Source organism: Mauremys reevesii, linkage group 1 (genome assembly GCF_016161935.1).
Source record: "Mauremys reevesii isolate NIE-2019 linkage group 1, ASM1616193v1, whole genome shotgun sequence".
NCBI lineage: Eukaryota > Metazoa > Chordata > Testudines > Geoemydidae > Mauremys > Mauremys reevesii.
The window spans coordinates 169,826,288-169,848,154 of record NC_052623.1 but is presented as its reverse complement, the minus strand read 5'-3'; the positions used below and the strand labels follow the sequence as shown (position 1 = coordinate 169,848,154).

Here is a 21,867-nt window from a genome sequence, read left to right as displayed (position 1 = left end):
GCTTTGTGCCAGCAGGTTGGCCTCAACACCTGTTGCTTGAACGCTGGCTCGCATTCCTGTCAGGGACGTCATCTGGTTGGGTCCTCTCTCCTTAGACAGGATAGATCTGGATGGGCCATCTCATCTTCCTGTGCTGATGTATGCAGTACAGTTGATTTCAAGATCTGATGAAAGGCCAAAGGAGCGAGAGAGAGGACAGGAGGAAGAATAGTTGGGCAGAAAGTAATGCAGAAAAGAAATGGAGACAGAACAGGATTCTACATGCCTCTGTCAGCACCACAGAGGCGCTCCAGTCAATCAGATATCCCCACTTGTGGGGTGAGGACTGGATATCATGATGACAGGACGACGTCAGGACTCACAGTTGAAGAATAAAATTTCTTAAAGAAAAGCACGACCTGACGGCCTTCCTCTCAGGAAGAAAATCCTTCGGTCTGGTTTGCTCTTTCTGTCTTAGGGTTGGGTGAGATGAGCTGGGACAAGACGAGACCAAACGATATTTTTCAGTCTCTTTTTTGAGACCTCCCCAAAAAACAGGGGATGGAGAGTGGGTAGCATAGCTGATCCCTTCATTCTTTGTCCCCCAGTTATGCCCAACATCTGACACATCAGTTTTGGTTCACTAATTTCTGGATCTACGTTTTCTTGTTTACCAAGTATGATCATAACACAGTCCTGGAGTTGCATCAGTAGGCCTTTTTGCTTGGACCAAATTTAGTTCCTTTTCTAGTTTTCTTGCACCTGTTTATAACATTTGTTATTACATACAAACTTGGCCTACTTTTAATAATTCTTGCCCGCTTGGGGTACTATAGACCCAACTGTCACAACAGATCCCACCCCTGTAAACACTTAAAACTTGCATGACAGGAAGCAGATGAGTAAGGCCTACTGAACTCATGGGATTGCCCAGGAGTTCAGTTTCTCATGTTCATACCTCTCAATCTTCAAAGCTTCTAATGTGACAAATAAAATGCAGAACACCTGGCTATTGTGCATCATCCTATAACTATGTTGGTTTTTTTTTTTTAAATTTTAATGGTTTTAATTCTACAACCTGTATCTAAGAAGCTTTCCTCATTGTGAAAATTAAATAAACAGGGCTTGTAATCTGTCAAAGATGGGGCTGATCCCTAGAGACAAGGGGGCTAGGTGAGGAAGTCCCTGCCTTGGTTTCTTGGGTCATGCCAGAGGAAAGGTTTGGGAAGAAAGGGTGGCCTTTGTCCAGACTGCCCACACCCTATACAATTAATTCTGGCTGGCCCTTGCTCCCTGCAGGGCTCCATTATTGCTACACTCTTGTCACCCAGAAGGTCTTTGCTGCTAGTCCTCTGACAGTTCTGGGGGCTTCTCCTCTCCCTTCTTGCAAGGAACAGGAGAAGCTTCTGAGAGAGAGACCTTGTCTTGGAACCAACCTTCTTTTTACAGGAAGCCAGGATGGAGGGAGGCAGAGGGAAGAGTCAAAGAGCACAAGCTAGCCTACTACATTTTTCAAACAAGGGTCAGGGAAGGAGAAAGTGGAGCTCTCAGTCTGTGAAGAGCCCAGTAACTCAGAGGCTGGTCTGCCCCCTCCCCCCCTACACAGAAACAGCCCAGGAACCAGCAGTTTTCTTCCTCAGATGCCTCTTTGCTTCTTGGAGGGGAGTGGGGAAAGCAGTATTGTCAACTTCAAGAGATCAAACTTCATGAGTTCCCTCTCTCCCCCCCCGCAAAAAAATTAGATTTTTAAAAGAGATTGTGTTTTTTTAGGTCAGTCTCTTGATTTTTTAACTCTCCCTGCCCATCCACAGGGAGTGTCAATTAGCGTTGGCCACTCTCCCACATGTACTGGATAACACAGGCACCAGCTTCCTCCTTTCCCTGGGATGCTCAACCCCCACTTAGTCCCAGGCCCTGTCCCCAATACCTTCCCCCACCTCTTCCTGCCCAGTTCCACCCACTCCACCGAGTGTACCCCAGCCCCACTCCTCTGGAGCGCCCACAGAGACAACACCTATGCTGGATATGGTGATTTTGGCCCCTGCTGCAGGAGCTCTCACCACATCTCCCACCCAGCAATTAATCCTGCACCCCAAGCCCCATCAGTTCTGTCTCCATCCAACCTCCCCTCAATTCAGGCCCCCCACTCCGTTCAGTCCCCCAGCCCATCATCAGCCCATCAGTTCAGTCCCCCTACTCCACTGACCCTGACAGCCCTCCGTTCACCCTCCCAGCACTCACCCATCTGCTTAGCACTCACCATCAATTCAGTCCCCCCACCCCCTTTCCTCAGTTCAGCTCCCCTGCAGCCCCAGGCCATAGTTCAGCCCTCCCAGCCTCACTACTGCTTAAGATTCTTCACCTTCCCCAGGCTGGGGGAGGTCCGCAGTGGGGTCCCCTCTGCCACTTCCCTGGCTGACAGCCAGAGCCCCTCCTGGGGCTGGGAAAAAAAAATCCTGAGCTTTGAGAAAGAGAAGGCTGGGGGTCAGAGATCCATGGGAAGGTCTATGCCGCCTTCCCCCACTCCCAGCTGCTGCTCGGTGTCCTGTAGAACAAACACCTGAGAATGTGGTGCAGCAGGACAGGGAGCTTGAATTGTAGGCAATACAGGAATTCTGCCCAATGTGGTATTATTGAGAATTCTGCCAGTTGTGAGCATTTGCAGGATTTAAGCCTATGTGAGCACCAAGCTGTAGTCTTTGCTCACATGTGTACAGATACCCACTGTTAGTCTAGAAAAAGAAAGTTACTGTTTGAGTCTTCTACCTGCAAATGATTTGGAGTCCACATCCTAGGACTCGGATTTAAAGTACCTAGCATCCGATTGACTTCAACAGACTTTGGATCTGGCCCTTAAGAGAGGGGAAGAAGCGTGCAAGAGATGAAGGGTCTACCGTTCAAAATAGAACATGAGCTGAGCCTAAAGTAAAGCATCTGCCATGGAACACTGCCATTTCAGGTTATGTAATTCTGAAGCATGATAGACAGAAACAGACAAGTATTTTCCTCCTACCTTTGTCACCACCAGGACTCAAACAAGGGAAGTGCTAAATACCTCCTACAAGAAGCTGAGCAGTGTCTTAAATGGGAGTTGAGGGCACCCAGCTCTTCAAAAACACCATTCAGCACTTGGCAGGACCAGTCCCTTTTCTTTGAGTAAAACCTTTTCAATTAAGAATCTTTCCGCACTGCAGCAGACAGTGACCACAAAACAACAATTTATAATAATTTGGGGGGATGGTTCTGAACTTTTAATTAAGAGGCGTATTGTATTAAAAGAAAGAGCCAAAAATTATGTATTTTGATGCCACGTCGCATCATATTAATTTAACAGATAAAAGTCTTGCTGGAAAGCATTGTTTGTGTTAATTCTAACTTCATGCATAAATAGATTCAGGCCAGGAAAAATGTCATATGTGGGAGTTTTATAGAAATGTTAGAGTCAAGTCAAGGAGAAAGAATGTGTTACAGTAATTGATGTTTGTTTGAAACACAAGAATTTCTTAGTCCCAGGAAATGAGCATTGCTGCTAATTTTTATTGTTGCTGTTGTGCAGTGGAATGTTGTGAAAGCCAAGACTATAACAGGGTTAAAAAAAGAAGTAGGTAAGTTCATGGCGGATAGGTCCATTAGTGGCTATTAGCCAGGATAGGCAGGGATGATGTCCCTAGCCTCTGTTTGCCAGAAGCTGGGAATGAGCTACAGAGGATGGATCCCTCGATGATTACCTATTCTGTTCATTCCCTCTGGGGCACCGGGCATTGGCCACTGTCGGAAGACAGGATACTGGGCTAGATGGACCTTTGGTCTGACCCAGTATGACTGTTCTTATGAAATATTAACCTCCCAAAAAAAACATATCTTCCTCTGTGGAAGAACAGAAGTGAATGACACTGTTAGACCAGAAACCCAGTGAAAATGCTTATTTAGTCCTGATTCCACCTCCCTTGCCCACACTGAGTAGCACCACCTTACTCCATGTGTATTCCATAGCCTTATTAGGGAAGTGTTGCTCACATGAATGAGCACTAACTCACTCAAATATTCCTGTTGGTGTCAGTGGGAACATTTGCATGAGTAACTATTCCAGTGAGTACAGACATATTAATCTGGGCCATACAAATAAACATGCCTGCTCATATTGTGGGAAGATTTATTCAGAAGCTCCAAAAATGTTAGGCTACGTCTATACAGCGCACCTTACAGTGGTACATCTGTTCCACTACAACCGTGCCACTGTAAAGTACGCCGCGTAGCTGCTCTTTGCCAGCAGGAGACGCTCTCCTTCCGACAAAACTGTCTGTCGGGTGGGTTTTTTTTTTCCCCCACACCCCTGACCAACAAAAGTTTTACCAATGAAAATGCAGTGTAGACAATATTTTATTTAGTGTAAAACTGGTGCCAAGATTGAATTATTTTTCTATTTTTTCAAGTGTATTAATCATCTACAGTTCTAAGTAAAAAAAAAAAATCAAAATACATGATTTAATCACATTAAGGGTATCAGAATTTGGCCTTCTCATTCTGAAGTGCCTGAAGGCACAGGCAGACCCATTAAAGTCAGTATGATTACGCATGAAGTAAAGTGCTACGCAAAGGATTACAGGTATCATAATGTGAACCACTGTTCTTTAAAAAAAAAAATACATTTAAAAAAAATCAAGAAGGCTAAAAGGTAAGTCCACCAGCCAACAGAAAACTTCTTCACATCAGAGAATATTTCATCACTCAGGGCTATATCATGCCTATTTTTTTTTAATCATAGAATACCACAGAATATCAGGGTTGGAAGGGAACTCAGGAGATCTCTAGTCCAACGCCCTGCTCAAAGCAGGACAAATCCCCAGTTTTGTTTTTTTTCCACCCCAGTTCCCTAAATGGCCCCCTCAAGGGCTGAACTCACAACCCATGTTTACAGGGCCGCCCGGGGGGGGCAGCAAGTGGGACAATTTGCCCCAGGCCCCACAGGGGCCGCCACGAGAATGCTCCGTCCCCACCTCTGCCTTTCCCCATCCCCCCGGCGCCTCAGCGCGCCGCGTCCAGGAGCTGCCCTGGTCAGAGCTAAAGCAGCGTGGCTCAGGCGAGGGCCTGAGCTCCTCCCTGCTCAGAGACGCGTGGTAAGGGGCGGAGCTGTGAGCTCCGGTCCTGCCAGAGCCAGGCTGCTGCAGCGCTGTCCAGGGGCCAGGGCCACTCCTGGACGTGGCGCGCTGAGGCTCCGGGAGAGGGGGAGGCGGGGATAAGCAGCATAGCAGGGGGCCGGGGTTAGGGGGGGTTGGATAAGGGGCAGGGAGTCCCAGGGACAGTCAGGGGACAGGGAGGGGCAGGGGTTCGGGGCGGTCAGGGGACAGGGAAAGGGGGTTGGATCATGGGTGTTCCAGGGGTCTGTCAGGACTCAGCGGGGTGGGGGGTGGAAAGGGGTCAGGGCAGTCAGGGGACAGGGAACAGGGGGGGTGTTGGGGGGTGGGGTCCTGGGCTGGTGGTTGGGGAGGGGGGTCTGGGGGGGCGGTGAGGGGACAAGGAGCAGGATGGGTCAGGGATTCTGAGGGGGCAGTTGGGGGGCAGGAAGAGGATGGGGGTCAGATAGGGGGCAGGGCCAGGCTGTTTGGGAGGCACAACCTTCCCTACCCCCTAAAGCTCATTCAGCAGTTTGAGGCTTGCAGACAGCTATTTAACACAAAGAGCCAAGCTGTTATCTTTTCCATGGGGGAGGGATCACGAGAAGAGCAATATCCTACACCACCTACCTCCTTCCCAATCCTAACAAGGGAGAGCCCCCTCCCCTGCATTCCCCGAGGCTCCAGAGGGGTTAATTCAGTGGTTCTCAAACTTTTGTACTGGTGACCCCTTTCACATGGCAAACCTCTGAGTGCGACCCCCCCCCTTATAAATATATATTAAAAAAGTGTTTTTTAATTTAACACTATTATAAATGCTGGAGGCAAAGCAGGGTTTGAGGTGGAGGCTGACAGCTCATGACCCCCAGTAATAACCTCGTGACCCCCTGAGGGGTCCTGACCCCCAGTTTGAGAACCCCTAGGTTAATTTAATTTTAGCACCCTGTGTCCATTCACATGCATGTGCTATTTTGAGCATCACAGTTTTCACAACATAGGCTCATCCCAGATTCTGGAACAAGCTCAAAACTGGGTTTGTGCCGAGATGCGGAAGGTTTTTAAATGTTTATTTTTCCCAGGGCTGCCTGGGTCAGGAGCAAGGGGGGGAGGGGCGGCAAGTGGGGCAATTTGCCTCGGGCCCCACAGGGGCCCCCATGAGAATATAGTATTCTATAGTATTGCAACTTTTTTTTATGGAAGGGGCCCCTGAAGTTGCTTTGCCCCAGGCCCCCTGAATCCTCTGGGCGGCCCTGCAGGTTTAGCAGGCCAATGCTCAAACCACTAAGCAGACTCCCCATAGAAGTCAAATATCAGATGGGAAGGTTTTATATTTTTCATTTCTTGAAGCAAACATTCTTCTGTAAAGAGAGGATCAATCTGATAGTAATATGTGTTTGATCAAGCACATTGCTGCAGATTCAGTAGCAAAATTCTATAAACATTACAAAATATTTTCACTGTTACATATGATTAAAAAACTTTAGCTGGAGTTCAAACAAGATGGACGTCAAATAAATACTTTCAAATTACAATATTTACAAGTAGAGATTTTTTAGTTTCATATTATTTGCAATTTCACTTAACTTAGTAAGTCCTTAGTAAGGCCTGATCCAAAGCTCAAAACACAAGGGAATAAGAAGATTAGATTCTACTCCCCTTCCAAAGGCTGGAGTCACAGTCTGAGCAAAGCAGAGCAGGGGAGCTTTACTCCCTAAAACAGTCAGGTCAGGGCTGTGACAATCCACCTCTATTTGTTTGTGGTAGCACTCGTGATACACTAGGCACTTTCCAGACATGCAAAAAGAAACCGTCCCTGCCCAACTCTATGGGTGGATGGACCGAGAGAGATCAGGGACGGGAAATAGAAAAACAAAAGTGCAGATTGTATGGTTTGTACACAAATGTAATGTCTAGCATGTGCAGAGGTTGATATCTTTGAGAACTGTAGACCTAGTAGTTTACAATACTACAAAACAACTTCTATCAATTGCATCACCAGCCTAAGATTGCAAAAGGATCTTTATAATCTAACCACTCCTTGCAGATGTAGTTCTAATGCTGGGCCTGGACTCCTTCCCTTTCTCTGACACTACAGAAGCTGAAACACTCCCTCAAATCTACTTGGTTACACACCAGGGTGCATGAGCAGGCTTTTAACTACAGTGGGGAGGGGGGGATTGGCTAACAGTTAAAAATCTGTATTCATTTCATTTAGAGAGAAGCCATTCAGCCCAAAATAACATAATACAGACAACTCAAAGAAAAAAAATAGGAAAATATTTATCAATTATACCAAAAAGAATAAAATAAAAAGCACTCTACATTCTGTGTTGTCATGATAAATATTTTAATACATGTAGGGATACAGGACATCTTGTCTAGAAAAATAAGAACTTGCTCCTGTATATTCTCTCTCACTGCCACTTTGCATTTCCATCAGTACAACCGCTTTCTCTAATCCCGATCATGACAACTTGCACAAGACTCCACCCCCCTCCAAAAACAAACAAACAAAAAACGGGGGGGTCTTCACCCCATAGCTTGAAGGACTAAAATCTGACATACAAGCCCGGTTTTGGTTCATGGATGCATGTGACACAAGCACATCATAATGTCTACTCTGCTTTTTTCTTTTCCAAGGGCAGCATAGAGAATTTCGAAGAGTACTCTGCTCTGATTCTGGCCATTCTCAAAACTCCACCTGCTCACAAAAATGGAGCAGGAGAGTAAGGACAAGTTACATACATCTGCTCACTATCACATGCTGACCCGGGCTGACTGCTGAAAAATACTATCATTTTAGTATCACGTACATAATTCATTCACCTGTGGAACTAAGGGCTCAACACCTCTTCAGCAAAAAGAAACTGGAAAGGAAAGCCTCAGATTTCAGAAAATCTCCATCCTACCTAAAGACTTAGCCACAGGTCAGAAATGTGCTACAAGATGTGATAAGAACAGCAGTCAGGGCAAGCAAAGAGATTATAAATAAACTCAGTGATTCAGAAGAGGGTCTGCAAAAAATCAGACTTCCAAATTAGGTTTCAAGGTAGTAATTGCCAGTTCCACCTGAAGCCCTGCCTATACTAGTCTTCCCACTGTTGCTACCACCAGTGGAGTGACAAAAAGCGGCAAGGCCTGCTATAGGCATAGCCACAGAGACAGGCCAAACTGGACATTATTTATAACATGGGGTACATGGAACATTTACTGGAGTAACAGGAATTTTGCAGTTTAGAAAAAACAAAGAACATATGCACAAAGAAGCTCCTTGTGACATTTCTGGTTTCACCTACTCCCAGTTTAACTTTCAATTTTAGTTTGCTTTTCAGATTGATGAGGGGAAAATATTCCTGAAGCGACGTATTAAGCTGCAGAACTAGACTTTCAGGCTCCACCACTGACCAGGTTATCACACTCGAAAAGCAAGAGGTAAAACAGAGCATCCAAATAGGTATGTGTTTTAAGATCTTTGGGGCAAATTCACATGTGATGTAACTCCGCTGACTGCAGTCCCTCTATGACAATTTAAAAGCAGTTATATCAAGAATGAATTTGGCCCTTTCATTTGCCAAATTACTCTGGGCTCAAAATCCTGTAGTCCTTAGTGAACGGAGTCTTGCCTGAGTGAGTCAAACCACTTTGCTCCTCACTTCCCTTGGTGATGGGAAGAATAGAAAAGATGGCATAGGATTCTAAATCAGTTAGGAGTAGTGACGGATTTTTAAGTCTATGGCAGTGCCAAAAATGAGCATGTTGAAAACAGGAGCAAGGACAGATTTTCAGCTACTCAAGCAGCAGCTGGTTTGGAAAGATCATTCTGTCAAGTAGAAATGCTGGTTACTGAGCTAGTCTGCTTTTTCACTGAAGAAGCTGAAAAGATCTTAAGATGCTTTTTCAGCTAAATGGAGTACTCAGACAGAGCTGCTTTCTTTGCCACTTGATGAGAATCAGTATTGATTTCCTTACATACAGCTTTAGAATTTAAAGTTAGAAGAACAACCTCTTCTCTAACCTAATGAAGATGATTTTATTTTTGGAAAGAACAGGATTAGCTTTTGCTATAAGCATTAAGCATATCCCAAATCATTCTAGCATCTAAATCTCAGAATTCATACCACTTGGGAGGTTACAGAAATGGCATTTCCATAAACCCACAAGAGATATGTAAAACAGGATAGCAGAAACCAGAGTGTGTCCTGCAGTTCTTCTGTGGACTAATTTGCTAGGGGAAAGGTTTCAAGGAAGCTGTCCCTTAAAATGGAACTATATAGTATACGTAAATTATATAACATAAGAAAAAAACAAAAAAAGTCTATGTTAAAGGAACCATCCCGAATGAGGCAGGAATCCTGTGGGCGGCAGCGGGAAAAAGTATTGGATCATGAAATAAAAGGCTATGCCATAATGCATATGTACAGGCAACCTTAATGCAGGAATTTCCTACTTCTGAGTGCTTGACTTTGCAACAATGATGCATTTTTAATGTAGATATTTATAATGCCATCTTCTGGTGGGTTTTTTTAAATTGAAAAAAAAAATTCCATCAAATGGAATCATACTCACCCCCACCCCACTGAGTCATAAGCAGGATGGCGATCTTTGACACAGTCCCCTACTACTTGAGCTAACAGAGTAACTGGTACCAGTAGAAGGCTGTTATCTTAGATGGACCTGCCACTAGAGGGGGATGAAACACATTTTGCCAGTACACAGAGGGGGACATGAGGAATGGTGTAGTCTTGTGAACAGGACACCAGAATACAACTTGGGAGGCCTGGATTCTATTCCCAGCTCTGGTCACTGACCTACTGTGTGAGCTCTCTTCATCCCCTCCCATTCTTTGTCCTATTTAGATTGTAATTTATTTGGCGCAGGGACTGTCTTTTATTAAGTGTATGTTCAGTATCTAGCATAATGGGGCTCTGATTTCAGTTAGGGCCTTTGGGCACAATTGTAATATAAAATACATAAGTGAAAAGTGAAGTTTTAGTTGTTTCTGGAAGGTGAAGACAGAGGGAATTTGGCCAGGACAATCTTATGAAGAGTTTTAAAGGAGAGGAGAGAGTTCAACTACTACTCTAAATTAATTTCAGTTTTAGTCTATGTATGAATTATGTTGATTATGGCTCTTCAATAATCTTATGCATTTTTAAAAGAGAACATTCCAGTTCACTTTTAACATTTATCCTTAATCAAAAACTATATACAGTGGCATTTTTCTTTGCCACGTGCAATTCTTTCATTTCTTGAATTTTACAGTGTTTCTACTGTTTAAAAGACTTCTTTTCCTGCTCTTACCAACATGATTTAAGTGAAGCAAAATGTTGGCACAGGTTAGTGGAAAATTGATGGAGTCTCTTCAAAAAGAGCTTAAAGGATAGAAGTGTTCTTCTCCTACCAACCATAAGGAAATTATAAAGAAGAGCATCCCCTGAGAAGTGACACTATTATAGATAACCTGAAAGAAAAAAAAAATCAGGGCTAAATTAAGCTTTGTAGGTAAGTGACTGTAACCACACAGATCTCAATGAAATTTTACCCATACTAAGACTGAATTTGAGCTCTAGTCTTATATTGCATAACATAGCTTCAATTTGCAGCTCTCCTTAGTCAGGAAAAGTCTGATAACTTGGAGCATTCAGATCTATAGACTTAGCCATATCTTTTACTGCCTGTACACCACCAAGTTAAAAAACAAACCAGCAACAGCTAACACTTGTCACAATACAGATACCATATGCAGAAATATATTTCAGTTACTCTGAAAGAAAACAGACCAAATTCTGGCACTTCCTAGCTCTTTTAATACTCCAGTCACCTTCAGAGGGATGAGAACAGAGATGCAATTCTGGCAGCATTCAACTCAATCAGTGATTGTGCAAGACAGGAAAATGCATTGCTTTTCTTACTGTCCATTTAAAGTTGGAAAAAAAATATGCATCAAAAACCACTGGCAGAACATAGCAGGGTTTAATGAAAAGGGGGAGAGAGGGTTTGAGGGCAAAAGGCCAAGATGAAAGAAAAGTACATCATCTCCTGTTAAGATGAGACTGGAATTGGTTAAATATAAAGTGAGGAGAGTGAAAGCAAATAAATCCTGTAAGAAAACCTATTCTGTATGTTTTTCCTCATCCTTCCAAAAATGTCCAACAATAGTATATGTGAGTGTTAAGTAAGGCCTCCTAACAAGGCCTTTCCAAAGCTCCAGGTGCACTACATTGTGCAAATGTTCGCAAAAGTATCTTCGCAGCCCAACTACTGTCAACACAGCCTCGCTCACAGAATGGGTGGGAATAAGGAGCCATGGCAGATATAATCATCCAATTTCACACCGATTGGGATTATGAGGCAAGTATGAGCCCAAATAGCCTTCACCATCCTGTCAAGTATTTGGTGGTTGGACATTGCTGCCAGCAATAGGGATTTGCTACCCATAATAATTCAAAAATAAATTGCCTCTTTTCCTGTAGCTTGTGATATGGAGAAGAAAAGCGCAAAGCTTCCTGCAAACAAAAGGAGAAAAGCTGATCTTTAAAGGGGATAAAGGAAGAAGGTACAGTGTCAGCCCTTGAAGTACAAACAGGTTCAGACACCTTCTCTTACACAGATCTAGTGTCTTGCATAACAATTCCTCCCACTATCTAAAGAGGGCTTTAAAGTACTCATGGGAAGGAAGGAAGAAAGGTGTCAAGAGAAGATTTTACATTTGCATCAAACCCTTTGATGGCATAAACACTTCTGCTGTATCTACATTTATTACAACAACGCTTACTGCTACCTGTGCAAAAACAAAGACAAAAGACCTCAGTTTACTGAATACTGGACTTGACATAGGCAAAGCATGAGAATCTGAGAAGTCTGGCAATGAAGATCTCCTAGGAATTCATATATGTATTATTCTAACACTAGCAGAGCAGTGACCACTCCAAGATGGGGGGCAAGTTGACACATTATTTCATCTTCTCTCTCTAATGTTCTTGAGTCTAAGCCTGACTGCGCATGAGTAATTTAGGTGGAACTGAGTGAGGCCTGAATGCAAAGATATATTGGGAAGAAAAATTTTGCTTAGTTATGTTTTTTTCCTCAGATATGAAGCCTGCTGATCCTTCATAAATGGTAAGGAAATAAACACTGAACTTAGGAGGTTCATATAATGCCCACATTAATATGTGTAGTACCACATTCAGATTCCATGTAGGGCAAATGAATCTCTTAGGTGTTATTAAAATTTCTGCTGCTTTCTTCAATGGCAGAAAAGTTTGAGAATCCAAAGGAACTGAAAGCATTGACTTAAGAGTACATACCTGCCCAGTTGGCAAGGCATCCACCCATCCTCAAGACAGATCTCCTATTGGCATGGATGCTGATTATGTATAGTTTCCACAGATTTATACCCTTTTCCTTGCACCAGCATTGGAGCTGGCCCCAGGAACTGAAATAGAACATACAGACAGAAGTTTTAGCTACTAGGAAACTGTGTCAAATAATCCAGCCCTCTTCAAAGATTTCCACTCAACAACTACACCGCTATGCTCAGAGCTCTGGATCCTGAATTGAGCTTGAGAGAAGTCTGCTCTGTTTGGCAGAGGGATTAAAGCCTAACACAAAACTTGCCAGGTCCAAAAAGCAAAGCCTTCTTAGCCACTGAGGAAGGCGGGGGAGGAAAGCAGGATGACTTGGTCCCTCTCTCCAGATTTTCTGCACTGGTTTGTAACAAGACATAAGAGAAGGTCTGAAATTGGCTGGACAGAACTATGAGAGCAGTATTCACTGCCACTGTTTTCCAGTGAAGACTTCTGGAGAACTATATTGGAATTTTGTTTACTTACGCAAACAGGTCTGTTCTTAGCCTTCCCCTGGCTTTCTCTGAGTCGCAAACTAATTAGCTTACAGCTTGTCTACACTTACATTTTATAGCACTCTAACTTGCTGGCTGGGAGAGGAGAAAAATCAACCCCCCGATCACTGCAAGTCTGAGCACTTTAAAGCGCTAGTGTAGACAGGCTCCCTGCACTCGGATCTAATCCCCTCGTGGAGGTGGATTACCAGGAGCACAGAGAGCTCTCCCCCAGCGCTGCACGCGACCACACTCACACTTCAAAGCGCTGCTCAGGAACGTTCCCGTGGCAACGCTTTGAAGTTTCCAGTGTAGCCATGCCTTTAGAGACCATTCATCTTGCTTAACCAATCCACCCTGTTGCTATCAGTTCTTTTACCTGGATACCTCACTGCACCCACTGGAACAGTCTGTACCCATCCTGAAACAGTTTGATATCCCTTGTGCTCGCTTGTCGATTTGTGCAGGCTGCAGCAGTTAAGTTGTCTGACATAACAAGGATGTGTTTGTTTTGTAGAGCTAGCTGTAGCTCCCTTAAGACTGAGCATTTGGAGTTCCACTACGCTATTGCTGCTGCTCCATGGACCACAGACCTCGTGTTGTATGGGTCCCCAAGTGGGATCCTCAACCCATGAGACTTGTATTCACTGTGGTCATTCCTGTTCCACTGGCAGAGAGGAACCATGCATGAACCTCCTCGTCTGTCCTTCCCAACAAGAAATAAGCTGCAGTCCCAGTAGAGGCAGTTTAACTATTCATTGACTTTTGTGACCTAAGCCATTTGGAGAGGGTGAATATCTGGAGACATTTCATCACTGCCATCTCCATTTCTGACACAATGATTCCCAGCAAGCAAAGAAGAGACTTGGCTTGATTTTCAGCAAGCGATCTGAGAGAGAATAACCCACTGGATCTTGAGGACTTTCCTGACAGGGAAACTGTATGTTATCTGTATCTATCACCACTTTAAGATGTGTAATAGTTCAGATCAAATTCCTCTTCCAGAAATTTACTAAGAATCTGTGTTTCTGCAGTGTGAATTGGGGGGAAATCCATCACTAGCTGTCTGGCTTTCTACGATGGGGTGAGATGAGGGAGTCTGCCATGGGGGTCTACAAAGAAAGGGTTAATGGCCAGCCCTGCCATGCTACTCCTGAGCTCTTTGAGTTCCATGTGCCATGCCATGACTGCTCTGGTAGATGGGACAAATTCTGCTACAATTGAGAGACAATCATAGAATTCTACTAAAGACAGGTTTCTATTTTCTGGTCTCTGTGGGAGGACGGGGAAAAAGACGACCGCCATCTCTGTAAAGGCCAGTTTCCTTAGCTCCTACTGCCACATCCATCTTAGGCATTCTGATGATTGGATGATGTTTTTTTTTTCCCTGATAGCTGTAAGATTTCACAATCTGAAGGCCATGCTTTTGTGGATTCCACAACCCCTGCTCTAGGGTGTTCCTCCAACACTGTCAGAAGTAAGGGGTGGAATGGAGCAGTTCTGCAATTTGGAAGAGTGTGTGGCAGGGGGGAACACACACCCACACCCATCCCTCTTGTGCCACACCTACAAGTTCATTTTGGCTTGACACAGGGTCCAGATTTTCCCCTTAGAGCAGATCTGAAAGTATTCTTCAACTATTAAAAATAGGAATAAAAGCAAAATAACCCCATTACTCTGAAGAAAAAGAAAGGAACCTCTTACACATCACAAAGAATCCAGATCTCTTGGTATGGGCCGGTTAATATCACCATATAGCATTTTTGTTTTAAAACTCGAGATTCAGAATACAGCTAGACCTATACCTTGCTGGCCTAATACAGCAGCAGCTCGAGAAGATCAGCTCTCCTGGCCCCCTCTTCCCTGCCAATGAATCTATTTTGCCCATTGGGGTATAGCAATACCCAGCCCTATGCACACACAAGAATTCAGTACAAACCCCACTACACAACCTACACATTTGGGCTGGTCGGGGGATTAGGAAGCAAGTGGCATGCAGGGACCCACTGTAAGGTGGGAGAATCATTTGGTTGTTCATATGTCAGCAAAACCAACAAATGCTCAGGGCCTCGGGCAGTTGCCCGGTTGTCCCAGCCCAAGACAGGGTCTGACGTATAGAGGCTGCTTGCCACACAGTGGAATATAAAGGGAAGACTAAATAAATAACCCAGAGACTAATACACACCCAGTAATAAGTCATAAAAGAAGGAGCTTGTAACTGCAACAGTCCAGTCTAAGGCTTTGGCTACACTTGCATTTCAAAGCCTGCGCGCGCAGCGCTTGAAGCGCCAGTCATCAGCGCGCGCGGAAAACTCTCTCCCAGCCAGCGCCGTCCACTCTCCACTTCCCTGGGGGGACAGCAGCGGCGGCGCGCGCGCGCGCTGCTGGGGGGGCTTTGACACTGGCGCTTTGTAGCGCTTAGCACTTGCAGCCAGCGCAGCTGCAGGTGCTGCCACACTGCCTGCTGCAGTAATGCTTAAGTGTAGTAGAGTGGTTCAGCAGAACAGTTCATTAAAATTACCCTGACACCACAGGTTCTGTAAGTATTCACCTCCCCATAATCAGGAATACAGTGGATTACAACCCAGGCCTCCAACCCTGAAAGGAAAACATCAGAACAAAGGTTGGTTCTGATGCATATACAGTCTCTTCTGGTACAACCTCAAAAACTGAATAAAGCCATTTAATTGGTGTGGATTTCCCTCTAGTAGTTCAATGGCAGTTTGACTCCATGTCAGCCCCTTAGACTCACAGCTCAGTGTTTTCACAATGTCTACTTGGTTATACAGAAAGTGTGTATTAGAACTTAATATAAATGGAAACCAAGGTACAACAGCTCTTTTATCATTTCAGAATAGCTTTAATTACATTACTTCCAAGAAACGCACCTACCACACAAGTCAGCTGCTGTATTCCCTTACCCTTTTATCCCCCTCCCCACCACATTTAGAGTTTCCTTTACTGGAAAGGATATTGTAGAAGTTTTCCAAATTTATTAGCTGAATGTTGTTCATCGTAGCCCCTTTGCTTTTCCACAGATGTAGGGTGCCTTTATGAAAAAGCAGAGTTACTTCCTCATAGCTGACACAAAAATAGCAAAGTCATTTATTCTACCAATTAGACCAGAAATCAAAATACCCTAATAGGAAGTCAGCACAGCTAATAAAGATTCCATTTTATAATCATTTTTCCCATCCAGCCTCTCACTCTAAGAATGGCTTTTTGAAAGCTGCACCTAGAAATTCTGCTGCATTTAAGGGCCTAGCCACAATTTTAACTAACAAAAAGCTTGTCTACTCAGATTCATAAGGACAATATAAATTATTTAAGTCTAAATTTTACTGGGAGTACTGTTGTGGGCAAGGAGCACAAGCATAGTTTATCAGCCAGGCACAGGCTTTATCACTAGTTTGACTGAGGGCTTGTCTACACTTAAAATGCTACAGTGGCATCACTGCAGGGCTTTAGTGTAGTCCTCCATCGGGGTAGGTAATCAGCCTCCATGAGAGGCAGTATCTAGGTCAAAGGAAGAATTCTACACTATACCATTCAGGAGTGTGGATTTTTCACATCCCTATGCAATGTAGTTACACTGATCTTAGAGCAGACCAAGCCACAGGGGTGTTAGCCATGTTAGGTCCAAGAGGGCAGAAGTGAGTGATGCAATTAGTGAGCTGATAAGCATCTCCACACACGTGCTTCAGTGGCAGTTTGTCCCCAGCAAGTCTTGAATGGCCAACCCCAACCTTGTTGAGGCTTTAAACAGCTCAGACCATTTCATTCTTGATATGAGACATCCAAAGTCAACCTGGAATCTTTCCTGGATGAGGCTATACACCAGTGGTTGCCAACCTTTTTATGCCCAAGATCACTTTTTGAATTTAAGGGCAACCCACGATCTACCCCACCCCTTCCCTGAGGCCCAGCCCTCTCACTCCACACACACACCCCCGCTCCCCATCACTTGCTCTTCCCCACCCTCACTCACTTTTACCAGGCTGGGGTAGGGGTTCAGGAAGGATTGTGAGCTTTGGGATAGGGCCGAAGGGTTCACAGTATGGGAGGAGGCTCTGGGACGATCCTGGAGCAGGGAGTTGGGGTGCAGGAGGGGGTGAGGGGTGCAACTTCTGGAAGGGAGTTTGGGTACAGGAAGGGGCTCGAGGCTGGGGCAGACTGTTGGGTTGCAGGAGGGGCTACAGGGTGCTGGCTCTGGGAGAGGGGCAGGGCTGGGGAGCAGCCTCCTGCCAGGCAATACTTACCTCCACCAGCTCCCAGTTGGCGGTGAACCGTGGCTGCTGCTAAGGCAGGCTCCCTACCTACCCCGGCCCCACGCTACTCCTGGAAGGGGCAAACACATTCCTGTAGCCCCTGGTTGCGGGGGCAGCACATGGCTCTGTGCACTGCCCCTCTCTGCAAGTACCGCCCCCACAGCTCCCATTGGCTGGGAATGGGGAGCTGTGGCCAATAGGAGCTGCAGGGGCAGTACTTGCAGGCAGAAGCAGTGCAGGGAGAGAGACCCCTTCGCCCTCGCAACAGGCAGGGAGCCTGGCTTAGCGGCAGCCCCGCTGTGCCACCCAAGATCACGATTGACTGCGAGATCCTCTAGGACCGACCAGTCGATCACAATCGACTGGTTGGTGAACACTGCTATAGACTGTTGCCCTTTCTTCATGCTAACCCCTCTGCACATCATGTGCCAGATGACTTTGTGGTGACGTCACTAGAATTGCATTAAAAAAGCTGAAGGGAAGTGCATGCTCTGAAATCCAGATAGGAGCATGGAAAGGGGATCGGCCTGGTGTAGACATATCCAGCAGCTTCATTAAACAAGAGGTGCAAATCAGCACTGGGTGCCAGTAATTCTTAAGGGACCCAGCCCTCCGCCCACTGTGAAGAGGAAGTAGGCTCATAAAGGACAGGTGAACTACTGTGTCGTGAGGCTGTTTTGGCAAAACCCAGACACTGGCAAGTCAACTCACCACACTGTGCACAGAGACAGTAGCCCATTACTAGATCATAGCAGACTCTCCAGGGCAAGGATTTTGTCTTCCTATGTATTTGGACAGCACGTGGCATAACAGAGCCACAATCCTGACTGAACCATTGGAAGTCACCATAATAAGTAAGGGCACAATAATTGACTTGTTAAATAGCACAAGGTGAGCATTAATGTTTGCATCACTGCTACCAAGGCTCTAAATTACTTCAGCCAGTCATATGCACTAATGTTATCTTGTCTCCACCATTGCAGCCACACTCATGGGACTTGTCTACACGGTGGGGTAATGCTCTCTATGGGGGGCGGGGGAGATTTCTAAAGCACCTACTGGTGCACAGTACAGGCTCCCTAGTGCACTTTAACATAGTGCGGTTTCAAACAGCACTGCATTAAAGTGCCCCACCAGGTTCTACACAGACAAATTAATACACAACTTATTATCGTGCTTTAGAAGTCACACCCCCATAGAGCACATTACCGCACCATATAGACAAGCTGTATATAGGCTTCAGAGTAGCAGCCGTGTTAGTCTGTATCCGCGAAAAGAACAGGAGTACTTGTGGCACCTTAGAGCCTAACAAATTTATTTCAGCACGAGCTTTCGTGAGCTACAGCTCACTTCTTCGGATGCATAGAATGGAACACACAGACAGGAGATATTTATACATACAGAGAACATGAAAAGGTGGAAGTATGCAACAGGAAGAGTCTAATCAATTGATTAGATTGCATACTTCCACCTTTTCATGTTCTCTGTATGTATAAATATCTCCTGTCTGTGTGTTCCATTCTATGCATCCGAAGAAGTGAGCTGTAGCTCACGAAAGCTCGTGCTGAAATAAATTTGTTAGTCTCTAAGGTGCCACAAGTACTCCTGTTCTTTTTGCGTATATAGGTTGTGTTTCTATGCTGAGACAGCTATCTAAATATCATCCCAAGACCCTCTGTCCAGTTGGCATGTTGGTTTCACAGTGATAATGTGTGTCCAGGAAGGAAATTTATTTTAATTTACACTAAAAAAAGTGGTATTTCTGAACTTACAAAAAGTAGAAATTAAGAAGTTATTACTTTCAAATGCTCCAATAATGTTAAAAGAAGGGGGGGCTCATTTAAAATTATGTTTTTAAAACTTTGTCCATAAAGAAAACTGAAGTCTTTAGTTAAGTTTGAAATTTTAAACAACACTAATTTCATTTATGAAAAAAGTCAACGTGCAGTAAATATATAATTTGAGTAGAAAAGTATACACACACATATACTTTAAAAAAAAAAACATGGACATGCACTGACACAATGTACTACAATGATTTCAGAAGAATAATTACAACTAATGCACAACTTAAACCCCTAATCACTCTGAGTCAGGCAGCATCTCAGACACTTGCATTCAAGATTTTTATTTATTATTTTTAATGCCACTAGTAATAAGAAAGTTAAACCACAAAAAATGCTCAAGTAGCATTAATGGTCTTATTACAAGGCACAAGAAGTAAGGAAATTCACATCTGAGGAATTGTCTATAGTGGGTAATTTGCCCCAGTTATAGCCATTGGTACCAGTACAAACCCCCAAGCCTAGACAAGGCAAAGTTCCTATAAACCACAATTTCCACTAGTGCAGCATACCTCCATTTGAAGAACGTGCAAACAGCTTTAGCTGTCCAGACTGGACATTTGCACTCATGCAGCTACTCAAGTGATTGAAATCCACATAGTAAACTGGGTTGACTAAGGGTGGCATTTGGGACTTCATGTGCCTCAGTGTAGCAGAGATTTCCAAATAGTGAGCAAGTTTAAATATCCCATGCAATGCAATACTGAAGTTATAACCAGGATGCAGTGTGGGTGAGCAAGAGAACTGGTATGGAGAATGCTGTTTCAGTCAAAATGCAATATTTTCTTGCTTTGTGGGTTTAAGACAGACCTTCAACATAGACTTAGGCAGTTTAATAAACAGATGAAATAAAATATTCCAATGTGATAAGCCCTACGGCTAAAATTATAAATCTATAATTTGAATTTAGCTGCAATTCAGTGAATTCATATTCCAGTCATAAAGAGAAGTCTCCAATGTTGTCAACTGTCAACAATCGTTACTCACTAGACAGCTTTGTTCTGAACTAGAAACCACAATTACAAGCTGTGGTAATTGCTACCAAAGACAAGACACTTGTAACAGTCTTGCCATACAAAATACCCTCCAAGAAGAAGCATGTATCAGATAGACATGAAAGTCATATTCTTCTCTATTTGCATCTTATCTCCAGCAAAGAAGAAATAAAAGGATCTAATGAAGACTCTTGGAAACTATTTTAGGCTTAATGTACATTTAATTAAATATTCTGTTCATTTGCTAATGAAAAAATCTATAACTGTTTAAGAAAGCTACATTCAGAAGTGATGCAAAGCAATCAGTTTATCCTGAAACTACATACACTGCCACATTAATCCTAAATTAGTTCATCCCAACTGATGTTAAAAAAAAAAAAAGAATACTAATTGCCCACCTTATTTTTAAAAAGGGATCTTCATACTTCAGCAAACCTCAAAAAAGAATTTATACAAAAACCAAATTTACTTTTCTGATCTTTTTGTATCCACTTAGTTATTTTGGCAGGTATGTGTATCTGCTGGAGTGTCTTTACTCACAACCAACTTCTCTGTCTGCTAGTTACTGCAATAAATTCACAATCCTGCCTTTAAAGACTCTCAGGCTATGGCTACACTTAAACTTCAAAGCGCTGCGCCAGCGCACAGCTTGAGTGTAGTAGTAGTCAGCGCAGCGCTGGCTCTCCTCCCAGCTCCCTCCCCTCCCCTCCTCCCCTCCCCTGTGGGGAGGACAGCGCTGCGGCCGGGCGCCGCTGGGGGCTGGGCAGGCGCTTGGCGCTGGCGCGCCGCAGCGCGCAATTTGCAGCGTGGTCTGCAGCGCTGCAAATTTGTAAGTGTAGCCAAGCCCTCAGCCTATAAACACAGAAATAAGTGAGATGCCAGAGATTGAGAACAGTGGGTGAAATCCTGACTCCACTGAAGTGACTGGGAGCTCTTCCATTCCCCATACGATTTAACTCTATAACTTCATCAAACATCCGGTAGAAGATAAGGAACAGGTAAGAAGAAATCCCTCAAACACCAATATACTTAATAATTAGTAAATGTAGCAAAATCTATGGAAGCCATGTGAGAAGTGCCCGACCAAACTGAACATAAAGAACTTTGCTCAAGAAACCATCACTTGGTGCTGACAATCTTTCATTTCTGAAGAAGGAAGATGATCGTGGTGACACAATTCTCAGAGACCGTAGGCAACTCAGAACTCCACAGCCTGTATCAATTTGGCTCCAAACCTCACTATGCCAGTGATCTACTCCTGGCAACAAATAAGGATCAGATCCATGCAGATATTACTGGAACAATCAACTGCCTTCAATACTACTGATCATGGGGGGGGGGGGGTGATTGGCTTATGGATCTGAGGAAGAATAGATGAGGCTGCTTTAGGGCAGCTTTATTCTTTCCTCACTGAGCAACTGCTTTCCTGCTCTAAAGGCTCCCTCATGTGGGGTTCCTCTAGGCTCTCCCTCATCACTTATCTTGCTCAGTGTGGGCTACTAGGAGGGATGGGGCTACTAGGAGGCATGAAATGAAGTGTTTTTAAGATGGAGATGATATTCAGTTTTCTCTGTTTTGCCCTGCCTACATGCAACTAGTTGACTCTCTCACTGCATGGCAGCAATTGGAGCCTGTTTGAGAATAAGGCTGAGGTGATTATGGTGTTTAGATGCTACTTGTATTATTAGAACTGGGAGCACTGACTGTTGGGAGTCTGAAAGGACAGGAAACAGGAAGGAGAGGGAAGGAGTTGAGGATGCAGTGTGAGAATTACAGAGGGTGCAGCTGCACCCTGGTAAAGAGGTTTCCACTGTACAAAAAGTCCTG

At 44.3% G+C, this 21,867-nt stretch overlaps 1 protein-coding gene across 4 annotated transcripts in view; it reads right to left on the bottom strand.

The window, feature by feature from the left end:
• The window catches only part of TIAM1 (TIAM Rac1 associated GEF 1), a 267,398-nt gene that overhangs the window by 227,388 nt on the left and 18,143 nt on the right, over positions 1–21,867 (bottom strand). For 3 of the 4 annotated variants that reach the window (XM_039520731.1, XM_039520734.1, XM_039520735.1), the window contains one exon: positions 12,401–12,528. The exons of the other annotated variant lie outside the window; for it this stretch is intronic. The gene's annotated coding sequence lies outside the window, so the exon portion shown is untranslated. The remainder of the gene's footprint in view (positions 1–12,400; positions 12,529–21,867) is intronic. 4 annotated transcript variants of the gene reach the window in all.